This window comes from Microtus oregoni, unplaced genomic scaffold (genome assembly GCF_018167655.1).
Source record: "Microtus oregoni isolate MIOR12 unplaced genomic scaffold, Mior012 000014F_ref0000157, whole genome shotgun sequence".
Taxonomy (NCBI): domain Eukaryota; kingdom Metazoa; phylum Chordata; class Mammalia; order Rodentia; family Cricetidae; genus Microtus; species Microtus oregoni.
In genome coordinates this window covers 33318443-33332865 of record NW_024543073.1, presented here as the reverse complement: position 1 = coordinate 33332865, position 14423 = coordinate 33318443, and positions in this window count along the sequence as shown.

The window sequence follows — 14423 nt, the reverse complement described above, 5'->3', positions numbered from 1 at the left end:
AGGAACTCAATTTATTACTGTGAGTGTCAGTTTATATATGTTAAGTAACATCCTGTGATGTGGGGATAAAGTACCTCCAGCCAATGAGAGGCAGCCAAACCCTACCTCTGGCTGGAGGGGCGTCTGCCTAGTTTTTGCTGTCTCATCCTCATTCAAACTCAAGCCAGGCTTTTTTATGTCCTATAGGCATCAAGGTACAGGCCCTGAGATAGGTTTTTTTGTTTTTTGTTTTTTGTTTTTTTTGATTTTCGAGACAGGGTTTCTCCATAGCTTTTTGGTTCCTGTCCTGGAACTAGCTCTTGTAGACCAGGCTGGACTCGAACTCACAGAGATTCGCCTGCCTCTGCCTCCCGAGTGCTGGGCTTAAAAGCGTGCGCCACCACCGCCCGCCCTGAGATAATTTTGGCCTAACAAATATTCTCATTACTCAGCTCATATGAATTTCACCAGGGAAGGCAATTTGTCTCACTCTTCTTCTACTACTGGACCTTCAAGTGTCTAGAACAGTGTGAGACCATGTAGTGAATTCAAGAAATACGTATTAAATAGATAGATTGCTAAAATAATGTGTTATCATGTAAGTAAATATAAAATGTCATCCTGGTAAACTACTGGTAGAGAATAATTATCAGCAATCCAATTCAGCTATAAATCCTGCCAACTACAAAGTTACTATTTCAGCAAGGTAAGTCCAATGGTGTAACGGTTGCATTGATGTCTTGGAGACATCTTATTGGATTTAGGAGACCTATCTCAGGTAGTATTACTGTTGGTATGAGGAAACACCATGACTAAAAGCATATTGGGAAGAAACAGGTTTATTTGGCTTACATTTCCTAATCATAGTACATCACTGAATGAAATAAGGACAGGAGCTCAAATAGGACAAGAACATGGAGGCAGGAGCTGATGCAGAGGCCATGGAGAAGTGCTGCTTACTGGCTTGCTCTTCATGGCTTACTCAGTCCATTTTCTCATAAAACCTAAGACCATCGTCCCAGAGGTAGCCCTATCCACAATGGGCTGGGCCTTCCCACATTAATTATTAAGAAAATGCTTGCTCACAGACCAGTCTTATGGAGACATTTTCTCAAGGCTCCATTCTCTCAATTGACTCTAATCTGTATGAAGTTGGCATAAAACTAGAGCAGAGCCCGCCCCTCAATAGGAGAGAACTCATGCCCAGTACTATAAACCTAATTAAGAACCTGCAGCTGGAGAGGTCAGAGGTCCTATATGAGACACTACCACCACCGTTTTGTTAAGTTGGTAGAGTATACAACTGCCTTCCAAATACTTCCCTTTATACCTGTAGATAAGTGTAGCTGTCAGAACTCATTCGAGAATCTTCATTTTGCAACAAACAGAAGCTATTACAGGAGCCATAGTTGGTCAAAGTACACAGAATAAGTGAATACAGAGTTACCATTATAATCCAAGCTTACATCATGGGAGAGTGAGCAGACAATTCTGAGGCCTAAAGGCCATGAGTCAATGTTGTGATCCAGCTGCCCTCACTCCCCCTGACTGACAGCGGAACTTCTTTGTGGTCTGTAATTGACAAGGATGTTTGTGTTCTTTCTGGCCAGTGGGTCTCCACAGAAGGAGTAGAGGTATAAACGGTTCCTGGGCAAAATAAGCACCCCACCCCCACCCCCTCTGGCTAGTCTCAGCTATCCAGGCTGTGCTGGCTGCAGCAAGTCAACATTTCAGCATGTTTAGGGGAAGAATTTACAAGGCCCCACCTCTTATTGAAGAGCTACAGGCAGTCCACAAATGCTGAAGGAAGGAGAGACTGTTTTGTTCAGGTACAAGCCCTGTGGTAGGTTGATCATGCCTAAGTGCTTAGTTCTCTACCCAAGCACAGAAAGGCAACACTGATTGGAGGCAGCAGGAGGAAAAGGACATGAATTGGAGAGGAGGGGGAATGGGAGGAGACATGAGGAAAGGAGGGGTGGGTCGAATGAAATACATTGTACTCATGTATGAAAGTCTAAAATATTCTTAAAAATTCTGTTCTGATTTTAGAGAAATTAAATATTTCACAAAAAAAAATACTGTTGAGTGATATGTATTTTACAAAGACTTTATATAAGAAAAATAAAGGGAGCCAGGCTGTGATGGTGTACACCTTTATTCCTAGTACTCAGCACTCAGGAGGCAGAATAGAGGAGGTGGATCTTTGAATTCGAGTCCAGCTTGGTCTGCAGAGTGAGTTCCAGGACAACCAGGACTATATGTAAAGGAAAGAAGGAAGGAAGGAAGGAAGGAAGGGAGAGAAAAGGAAAGAAGAGAGAGGAAAGGAAAAAAGAGAGGGAAAGAGAGAGGAAAAGGGTCTTTGTATTGACAATCTTCATTAAAAACTACTCACCTGGCTTTGTATGGAGCTCCATGGTAGATCACTTTCCCAGCATGTGGGAAGGCCCTTCATTCAATCTCTAGTACCAAAAAAAAAAAAAAAGAGATGAATGAAAGTCTAACAGAAGAGCATTAGATTAAGGAGCTTCAACTCTGTCAACAAATAAAGGCTATCTCATGAGAGTGAATCTAATTTCATGAGATGAGACAAGTTTTAAAGAGAATAGTTTATAATACCAGAGTGCCTGCTCCTTCCCTACCACCCTTCCTCACATACACACACATACACACACACACACACACACACACACACACATGCTGTAGTAGGCCACTTGTTTGTTCCCAGCTGCTCAGCCCCAAAAGAACCACACAGAAACTGTATTAATCAAATCACTGCTTGGCCTATTTTCTCTAATTTCTTCTTGTCTAGCTTTTACATCTCAATTTAACCCATTTCCATTATTTTATATTTTACCAAGAGGCTCGTGGCCTATTGGCAAGGTTCCAGTGTGTCTGTCTCCAGTGCCTGCTCCATGGCCTCTCATGACTCCACCCTCTTTCTCCCAGCATTCACTTTAGTTTTCTCTGCTTAGCTCTACTCTATCCTATCAGGCCAAGCCAGTTTCTTTATTAACCAATCGTATTCACAGCATACAGAGGGGAATCCCACATCACATACATATATACATACACACACACACATACACACACACACACACACACACACACACATACACACCAGCCTCTTGCTTCCTTCCTTCTGTGACTTCTCTGTCATCTCATAAACCCCTGCTACAATGCTATCAACCATCTTGTATCAGCCATAAGAAAGCCTTTGCAAGAGCCTAACAAATGGACCCACCAAAACTAAAAACTAAACAAACCTCTTTTCCGTTTAAAGTATCCAGCCTTTGATATATCATGATAATTACATGAAACAGAGCAAGAAAGGGGAATTGATCACATAAGTAACTATGTTAAGGATAATATAAAATTGAGATTTTTTTTTCCACCAGAGATGAGAGAAACTAAAAAAGAAGAAAAAAGATGCTGGGTAAGGTCTAAAGATACAGTCAGGTGTTACTTTATAACTTGTTATATAGAAATAAATGAGTACTCATGCAAATATTTCTACTTAGCAAGAAGGCCAGAAGCAGATGCATCCCAGTGATCAAAAGTGTTTGAAACCTGGATCCTATATATCCCTGTTCATGGATCCTGGGTACTGCTCACAAAAGTAAGAATTCTGGATACAAGATTGGTAAAGTACAAACCAAGCCTGGACGAAACAAGGATGTTCTCACAGAATGCTGAGGATAAGTCAAGAAGCACCCAAAACAGTTTGAAAAAGTTACACTAACAGAATCTGGGACAAATGGAACATTAAAGCTTGTTCCCAGCAGCTCAGCCCCAAAATAATCACACAGAAACCATATTATTTGCAATACTATTTGGCCAATAGCTTAATCATATTTCTGGCTAACTCATATCTTAAATTAACCCATCTCCATTAATTGGTGTATTGCCATGATTTACTGGGTAAAGTTCTGGTGTCTGTCTCCAGTGGGGCTACATGGCTTCTCTTGACTCTGTCTTCTTTCTCCCAGCATTGAATTTAGTTTTCCCCACCTAGCTCTACACTTTTGCTCTATCACAGGCTGAGACTGTTTCTTTATTAACCAATGGTATTCACAGCATATAGAAAGGAACCCCACATCACTGGACCCCATATCAGAACGTGGAAATGTACTCAGTCCAACTTCCAGAGCTCCCATCATCTACCAGGCTCAATCCTATTTAAGAGCCCAAAGTGTCTTCTGAGACAATTGACAATCTCCTACCCGTAATCCCCTATAAAATCAAAATAAAAAATCAGAATACATACTTACAACATATGATGGCACAGTATACACAAGACCATTCCAAAAGGGGGGAAAGGAAGCATAGTGAGGAAATACTAGAACAAGACCAAAAACCAGTTGAGCAAACTCCAAACTTTGCAACCCTATATCTGTTGTCAAAATGCCCTTCAGAGATCTCTAACTCCTTTCAACTTGGTTGACATAACATACTTTTTTCCTCTTGGGCTGGTTCCACGCCCAGTCTTCAGTTTTCTTTGGCAGGTATCACATGACTATGGCATTTCCAACATCTTGGGATCTCCAAGGCAATTCAGGCTTTACTTTCATAGCTTCACACAATGGCCTCTCTGGGTCCATGTCTGGACACCCCTAACACAGGACTGGGCTCAGCAGCTTTCCTCAGAACCCCTTTCTTGTACCTTCGACCCTAAAGCCAGAACCATTTGACTGAAGCTGCCAGATTCTGCTGCTTGCTGGGGCTGGGACATGAAATTGAAATATATTTTCAACACCTTCCTGTTTTCAATGCTTTCCTTCACCGCCTAAGTTTAGCTGTCCTTGAACTTGATCTACAGACAAGGGTGGCCGGCCTTGAACTCAGAGACCCTTCTGCCTCTGCTTCCCTTGTGCTGGAATCAAAGTTTTGAGCCACCACACCCAGCCTTAAGCTTTTCTTTAATTCCATTTCACAACTTGTAAGCTTGGCTGAGTGGGGTATTGCTCTGAGTTCTCCACTCCCTTTGTTCCACTTAGCATCAAACATTTCTTTAATTTGTTTCACTTCCTGGTGCTCTTTTTCTCATCAAGCTGTACCTTTTGTATTTTTACTTGTTTATTCTGCTCCTTTTCATTATTGATCTGCATAAGCAGGAACACTAATAACCAATAAACAATACTATGCTGTCTGGATAATGTCCTCTGATAAAGCTGTTAATCCATAACTTTTCAATTTAGCCTCAGGCAGATTTTTTTTGGATAAGGGCAGAAAGGAACCACAACTTTAGCCTAACTATGGAAGATAGCACATATAATGGGCTAAATTCAGTGTCACAGTAAAGTAGAGGAGCAAAGTAACCAACAATTCTATTTGCTTGCATTTGCCTAGGCTGTCAGAGCAAATAACCAAACAAATAAAGTACAAAAAAATGGCATCTTCCGGCATGCTCCATAATCTCACATTCCATTCTCCTCATAAATATACCCCCAACTTAGCCTTGCCCTCAATTCTGTCTTCAGAACTACTTATCTATGCCTTAGGGAATGATCCAAATCCTGATTTTGTCTTTATATGTATGTATATGTACACATATATATGTATATAAACACACACACACACACATATATATACATATATATGTACATATATATATTTGGCTTTATATGTCAACACAATCTCATGAAGATTTCCTTCACCTCTAGTGTGCATCTACTGACTGGTTAGGAACTCCCCTGCCTCCACACTCAGCCCTATTCACTCAGATCCTCTCCATGTTGGGAAATACTGAGTCCCAAGTACTAATAATCTTCTGATTTAATGCTGAATTAAGTGACATCTATCTCCAAATAGGCCAATGGCTCTGCCCAAATTTGGAATAACATTGATGAATTAGTCAAAACTGAGGATTTTTGGCTCAAATTCAAGATGAAAAGGATAAACAAACCCTGCCCAAATGGAATCTAGTTCTGATGTATTTTCCTGCCTTTTTAATTAAAGACAAATGTTTGACCCTTTCCCAAATCACCTCGGATAAAAACCACTGTGTTATTTTGCTTTGCAAAATACAAATGAACTAATACTATTAACCAGTTTGTTTTCAGCTTGTGTAGTTTGGGACTTCTGAATCTCAATCATGAAGCCCACTTACCCGAGCTTCTGGAGGAACCGACACATACATCTCCCCCTGAGCCAATGACAGCAATGTGGCAGCTGAAAGTGGTCAGAAGTCCATCTCACGCAACTGTTCCCTCTCTGGCAAGAATACAAAAAGAACCAGAGAACAGAATGGTGGGCGATGAGGGGGAAAGTTAACCTTGACAACGGAATCTGAATGCTTCCCAGCACTCTGATTTCAACCCAATATCGACAGGAATGACGCCAGCACTTCGGTGTCCACTGCAAGTCTGCTCCATTCTTCCCTCCATTTAAAGGCTATAGTTTCACCCATTCTACATCAGGAAATGAAAGTGATAACAAAGTCTCCAGATCTTTCAGGGAAGAGGAAACAAGTCTGTGAGGGTCTTGAATTGGGTTTATTTTCCACAATCTGAGAAAATCTCTGTGATTATTAAATTTGATAATCCTACTAATAATTGGCATTTCAAAGTTCAGTTGGGTTTTACATTTTATGAAGCTATCAAATGCCTCAAGAATGGTGTCTATGGACACTGGGAATTCCAGAAAATGGGAGCTAGAGAGGCTAATTTATTCTGACAAGAGGATGATTAAGATAACGCAAAATTACTTAATCTCTAATTAACCTAGTCCATTATTGAACCCTTAACAAGAGACACTGAGGAGAATTCAGAGGAGAATGTCTGAAGACAGTAGTGCTTCAGGAGACAGTCACTGGTTTGCCAGCCTCTAGGGATGCTCAAGTCATCTTCAGATCCAAGCCACAGCCTATTTTTTCTTTTGTTTAAATCTTTGTTAAAGAAACTGTGAGGCTTAAGATTATCAAGCATCTTTAAATATCAACTTTACTGACACAGATATTTCAAAAGTCTTAATGAGAAATCTGGGTTTGTTTTAATCATCCCGATTGTGCTTATATCCAAAGGCCTTTTAATAAAGCCAAAAGCACACGTTGGTGCTTGTGTGCTCTTGTTTGGATCAACTGTCCTGTACAGCAGATGGATGGATGTAAGGAGCATAATGTCAAAGTAAGACAGACAGAAAGACAAATATAATTTTTTTCTTTTACACAAAATCTATATTTCGAAGTGAAAGGGTGCTAGAGGGGCATGAGCAAGAAAGTGGCAGTGGACATGAAAGGGTAGCACTGCAAAGAATACAAAGTCCCAGGGGACCTGTGTGAAAATGACCAATGGGTGAGGTGGACGCCTGGGTGCAAAGCAGCACACGTATTATGGGGGTGATCAACTGATTTCTGAGGGGATTAAGGCTCCCTACATAGACAAAAATACACGAGTGGTACTGGAAATCTTGTCTAGAACCCATGGTTGGGCAGTTCGTCGGCTCCACGGATGAGCCTACTACAGTATTCTGCTACATGGGCAGAAAATCAAACCGCCTTTAATTCCTATCTCTACACATAGATTGGTGCAGTTCTCAGACAGTTATGTTTGTTTGTAGACAGACTTTCCCTAAAACTTGCTCTGTAGGTCAGGTTAGCCTTGAGCTCAGGGATTAAAAGGTGTGTGCGGGCTTTGTGTTTTTCTTGTGTGGAGGGCAATGGTTATTGCAGAAGCTCACAGCCAGTCAACGTGCAGAGAATAAGTGCAGTACAAAGGCACAAGTGAGCCATTCATGCCACCCTTCCCCAGAGGCCCAGGAACACCCGCTGGAAAGGGGGAGGAAAGACAGAGTCAGGGTTTGGGGAGGACTTGAGAAAACATGACAAGACTTATGAACTCAGAGCAGCTGTCACCTGCACAAAACCAAACATGCCAGCACTGAGTAGGAAGGGGTTCATGAAGCCCTGCTATCCCACCCCTCACTCACCCACCCATGACCACCCCTGAGGAGCTATGGACATTGGACAGCTCTTCCTGGGGAGAGCGACAGACAGTTTTCTTTAAAGCCCCTGGCTTCTGGTTAGTCAACTATGCTCCATTGGATGGCCTCACACCCAGGAGTATGTGGATAGCACGAAATGGGGTCAAGGAACTAGAGAGAAGAGAGATGGTGGCTCTCCAAAGAGCTCGAATTTGATTCCCAACATCTACAGAGTACATCACAAACTTTGATAACTCAAATTCCAGGGATCCAATGTCTCCTTCAGCCTCTACAGGCACACATGTGGTGCATAGACATGCAGCAAAGCTCCCATACACAATTAAAAAGTAATTGAAAAAAACAAATTAGAGTCAAGGGTTTTGTTCTTCTTTGTTTTAAAGAGGACACAGAATATTGGGGTTGGGTAAGGAAGTGGGATGGATCCAGGAGGAGTTAGTGGGAGGAGAGAAGGAGGTAAGGAGGAGGGATGGATCCAGGAGGAGTTAGTGGGAGGAGTGAAGGTGAATATGATCAAAACACAATCTATCAAATTCTCAAAGAATTTATAAAACATTTTAAAAGAAAACTTATTTTGTATAATTAATACAGACTAAGTTTTTCCTAATGAGCATGTATCAAGCAACTATGGAGAATGTGAACTTTGGTCACCTTTTTAATTTGTTTAAGTACTCAGAAGAACAAGAAAAACCATACACAAAAATCATAAAGTAAAACACCACTAAAAGAAGTGAGCGTTAATACTAATATTGCCATTTAATCAATAGAGGCTTTAGCAAGGGCCAGCAATCCTGTCCTTCACTTTCTTTTGCTGTGGTGTGGAGGATAGGGTTTATTTGACTAACAGGTCAGAGTCCTTCCTGGAGGGAAGCCAAGGAAGGAAATCAAGGCAGGAGCCTGGGTGCAGGAATTAAGTCAGGAACCAGGAAGGGGTGCTGCTTGCTCCCCAGGGCGTACTCAGCCTGCTTTCTTAAAACACAAAGGACCACTTTCCCAGGGGTGGAAGGATGCACCTCCCCCAGAACTGGGCCTCCCACCTAAATAATTCAGTAGGGAAATGCTCAGCAGATTAGTCTCCAGGCCAACTTTATGGAGGCATTTTTTCAACTAAGATTCCCACTGCCTAAATATGTCTCGGTTTGTGTAGAGCTGACAAAAACCAACCATCACTAATCCTGAATTTTCAAAACTGGAATTGGGCATTCACTCCCTTTTTAAATAATGTGGTTTGAACTTATTTGTAATTCATCAGTCTCATGTGGTTCTTTGTGGTTAGCTAGAAAACCCATAACATTCTACAATCTTATTAGGAAAATTTGTTTACAGATAGCATGCTTTAAACATTGAGCTAAAGGAGGGATGGAGGGAGTGCAGTGCTGTCTACTGGGCAGGACGTGGCTACCACATCATGTGTAAGACATTAAGACAATTCTGAAGCCATTTTTGACAATTCTGAATCCTCTCAGCCTCCGTGCCATAGTGCTTCCCCTCTTCCACTGGGAACCAAGGACCTAACAGCTACACATGCACGCACTCAGTTCCTGAACAATTACCCATATACGTATGTTTTGATTCAGTTCCCTGGGAAACTGGGTCAAAATGACCTCTTACCTCATCTGATCTGTCAACAGCTCTCCAGCCAATTATTGGTAATAGCCCTTTCGAATAAGCCAATCATAATAGTCAAAGAACAAACCTCCCCCCCCCCCTTGCTTCTGTGGCCTTCTCCTTTAAAAGTAGCCTGTGCCAGCTATTCGAGGTCTCTTGGCTTCCCGAATGCTGAGGGACCCTGTCATGACAGAATTAATAAAATTCTCATGCTTTTGCATCAGCTATGGTGTGAGAGGTGGTCTCCGGGGACGACTCCTCCTCGGTGTTTGGATGCTAGAGTCCAACACATACTTGCAGAAGCCCTGCGGATCTGCACAAGACCAAGCGAGCCAGAATTCCGGCATGGATGGGAAAGGGCTTTGCATTCGCTGTCTCTTCCTGGGAAGCTAATGGCAGTTGAAAGCTGCTGGAGGAGGAAGAAGCATTTGTTTCTTTTAGGGGGGCGTGTCCCACAGATAAGTGGATAGCCAACATACATGTTTCAAAGTCCAAAATGATAAAGCATTAAAAGTCTGTCCGAGTCTCTGAAGTAAAATCCATTCATGGCTGTAAGGAGGATAGGATAATCCTGAATAGGGATTTCTACTGCATATTCTCTCCTGTGGGAAGGGTTGGTTCACACAGTCAATACAGGAATTTCCACTGCCATCTCCTCTCCAGTGGGAAGGAAGGGCTACTTAGAACAGTTGATACAGAAATTAAAAGGTTTGTATTACCAAAGTAATAAGCATGAGAATTCACAAGGCCATTGATGAAGTGGGCTCTTCACAACTTGAGTTACCATCTGCTTCCTGACCCTGCAATAGCCGCTCACTTAAAACCTTAGAATTCGGCCGGAACACCGGGCCGGGCAGCGGAAGGCGGCCGGAACACCGGGCTCGGCGGCGGAAGGAGGCCGGAACACCGGGCTGGGCGGCGGAAGGCGGCCGGAGGACGCCCAGCGCAGCCGGCGGGGACCAACTGGGACAGGCTGGAACCGGCTGGGACCTGAGCGGCAGCAGAGGACACAGGCTGCTGGTGGAGGGAACCATCCCAGCAGCAGAAGCAGGCTGCAGGGACCGTGCGAAACACTGAGAACAGATCGCCCCACTACAATTAAACCAAAGAGGTAGGCATTCGGTTGGGGAGGTCCCTGGCAAAGGAGGAGCCGGGTCCTATTCTTGAAGACCCTTCTGAGGGGTGAGAGGGATCTTGGCCCTCCAGCAGGAACCAGGAAACAGAGCAAGGGCATTTTGTAAGAGGAGCCCCTGGCCAGCAGGGAAACCTGAACCAGTTTTAACAGACCCCTTAGATAGCATCGATAGGAGGAGATGGGCAGGCGTCAAGGAAAGAATTCACCCAATAATCTGAAAAACAACATGAAAACACCAGAACCCAATGATCTTACAACAGAAGGTCTCCAACACCCTAACACAGAAGAAGTGGAAAAAATTGACTTTTTGAAAGCAGTAGAGTCCCTTAAACAACATGTGAAAAATGTCCTTATAGAAATGGATGAGAAGTATAACCAAAAATTTGAAGAAATGAGTAAATACGTACATAATACCCTGGGAAACCAAGAAAGAACGATCAAACAGGTAATGGAAACAGTTCAAGAATTGAAAACTGAAATGGAAGCAAGGAAGAAAACACAAACTGAGGACCAGCTGGATATGGAAAATCTAGGTCAACGAGCACAGCCTACAGAAACAAGCATAATCAATAGAATACAAGAAATAGAAGAAAGAATCTCAGATTCTGAGGATACCATAGAGAAAATAAACGCTCTGATCAAAGAAAACTGCAAAGCCAACAAATTCTCATCACAAAACATTCAGGAATTATGGGACACAATAAAAAGACCAAATATAAGAATAATAGGAATAGAAGAAGGAGAAGAGTCACAGCTCAAAGGCCCAGAAAATATTTTCAACAAAATTATGGAAGAAAACTTTCCCAACTTAAAGAAAGATATTTCTTTGAATATTCAAGAAGCATACAGAACACCAAACAGACTGGATCAAAGGAAAACATCCCCTCGCCATATAATAATCAAAACACAAAATATACAGGTTAAAGAAAGAATACTAAGAGCTGCAAAGGAAAAAGGCCAAGTAACTTATAAAGGTAAACCGATAAGACTTACACCTGATTTCTCTATGGAAACAATGAAAGCCAGAAGGTCCTGGATAGAAGTACTGCAGAAGCTAAGAGACCATGGATGCAAGCCCAGACTACTATACCCAGCCAAGCTTTTGTTCACTATAAATGGAGAAACCAAGACATTCCAGGATAAGAACAAATTTAAACAATACGTAGCCACGAATCCAGCCCTACAGAAAGTAATAGAAGGAAAACCGCAACCCAAGGAATCCAACATTGCCAACACTGCCTACAATAACTCAGGCATCTAGCGACCCTTCACTAGCACAACTCAAAGAAGGGAGACACACAAATTCTACTTCCAAAAACAACAAGAATATCTGGCATGAACAACCACTGGTCATTAATATCACTTAATATTAATGGTCTCAATTCACCTATAAAAAGGCACAGGCTAAGAGATTGGATACGAAAACAGGATCCAACATTCTGCTGTTTGCAAGAAACACATCTCAACCACAAAGACAGGCATCTACTCAGAGTAAAGGGTTGGGAAAAGGTCTTTCAAGCAAATGGTCCTAAGAAAAAAGCAGGTGTGGCCATATTAATTTCTAACAAAACTGACTTCAAACTAAAATCAATCAGAAGAGATCGAGATGGACACTTTATACTCATAACAGGAACAATTTGTCAGGATGATGTCTCAATCCTGAATATTTACGCCCCTAATATAAAAGCACCCATGTATGTAAAAGAAATATTACTAAAACTCAAGGCAGATATCAAACCACACACACTAGTAGTAGGAGACTTCAATACACCTCTCTCAGCAATGGACAGGTCAATCAGACAGAAACCTAATAGAGAAGTAAGAGAACTACTGGAGGTAATGAAGCAAATGGACTTAACACACATCTATAGAACATTCCACCCAAATAGGAAAGAATATACCTTCTTCTCTGCAGCCCATGGAACCTTCTCGAAAATTGACCACATACTCGGAAACAAAGGAAACCTCCACAGATACAAAAAAATATCAGTGTCCACCTGGGTCTTATCAGATCACCACGGATTAAAGTTAGAATTCAACAACAATCCTACCTCCAGAAAGCCGACAAACTCATGGAAACTGAACAGTCAACTACTAAACCACACCTGGGTTAAGGAAGAAATCAAGAAAGAAATTAAAGTCTTCCTGGAATTCAATGAAAATAGAGAAACAACATACTCAAACCTATGGGACACTATGAAAGCAGTGCTAAGAGGAAAGTTCATAGCACTAAGTGCCCACTTAAAGAAAACAGAGAAAGCAGACATCGGAGACTTAACAGCACACCTGAAAGCTTTAGAAAAAAAAGAAGCAGACACGCCCAGGAGGAGCAGAAGACTGGAAATAATCAAACTGAGGGCTGAAATCAACAAAATAGAAACGCAGAAAACAGTCCAAAGAATCAATGAAACAAAAAGTTGGTTCTTGGAGAAAATCAACAAGATCGACAAACCCCTATCCAAACTAATTAAACGACAGAGAGAGAATATTCAGATTACTAAGATCAGAAATGAAAAGGGGGACATAACCACAGATACAGAGGAAATTCAGAGACTCATTAGATCTTACTACAAAAGCCGGTATGCTGCAAAACTAGAAAATGCAAAAGAAATGGACATGTTTTTAGATAAGTACCATTTACCAAAGCTAAACCAAAACCAGGTGAACGATCTAAATAGACCTGTTAGTCGCGAAGAACTAGAAACTGTTATCAAAAATCTACCTTCCAAAAAAAGCCCAGGACCAGATGGTTTCAATGCAGAATTCTACCAGAACTTCCAAGAAGAGCTAATACCTATACTCCTTAATGTATTTCACAATATAGAAACAGAAGAGTCATTGCCAAATTCCTTTTATGAAGCTACAGTTACCCTGATACCAAAACCACACAAAGACCCAACCAAGAAAGAAAATTACAGGCCTATCTCACTCATGAATATCGATGCAAAAATTCTCAAAAAAAATACTGGCAAACCGAACCCAAGAACACATTAGAAAAATTATCCATTATGATCAAGTAGGCTTCATCCCAGAGATGCAGGGCTGGTTCAACATACGCAAATCTATCAATGTAATCCAGCATATAAATCAACTGAAAGAAAAAAGCCATATGATCATTTCATTAGATGCTGAAAAAGCATTTGACAAAATTCAACACCCCTTTATGATAAAAGTCTTGGAGAGATTAGGGATACAAGGGTCATACCTAAATATAATAAAAGCTATTTACAGCAAGCCGTCAGCTAACATTAAATTAAATGGAGAAAAACTCAAAGCCATCCCACTAAAATCAGGAACACGACAAGGATGTCCACTCTCTCCATACCTCTTCAATATAGTGCTTGAAGTTCTAGCAATAGCAATAAGACAACATAAAGGGATCAAGGGGATTCGTATCGGAAAAGAAGAAGTTAAGCTCTCGTTATTTGCAGATGATATGATAGTATACATAAGCGACCCCAAAAACTCTACCAAAGAACTCCTACAGCTGATAAACACCTTTAGTAATGTGGCAGGATACACGATCAACTCCAAAAAATCAGTGGCCTTCCTATACACTAAGGATAAGGAAACAGAGAGGGAAATTAGAGAAGCATCACCTTTCACGATAGCCACAAATAGCATAAAATATCTTGGGGTAACTCTGACCAAGGATGTGAAAGATCTATTTGACAAGAACTTTAAGTCTTTGAAGAAAGAAATTGAAGAAGACACCAGAAAATGGAAAGATCTTCCTTGCTCCTGGATTGGGAGGATCAACATAGTA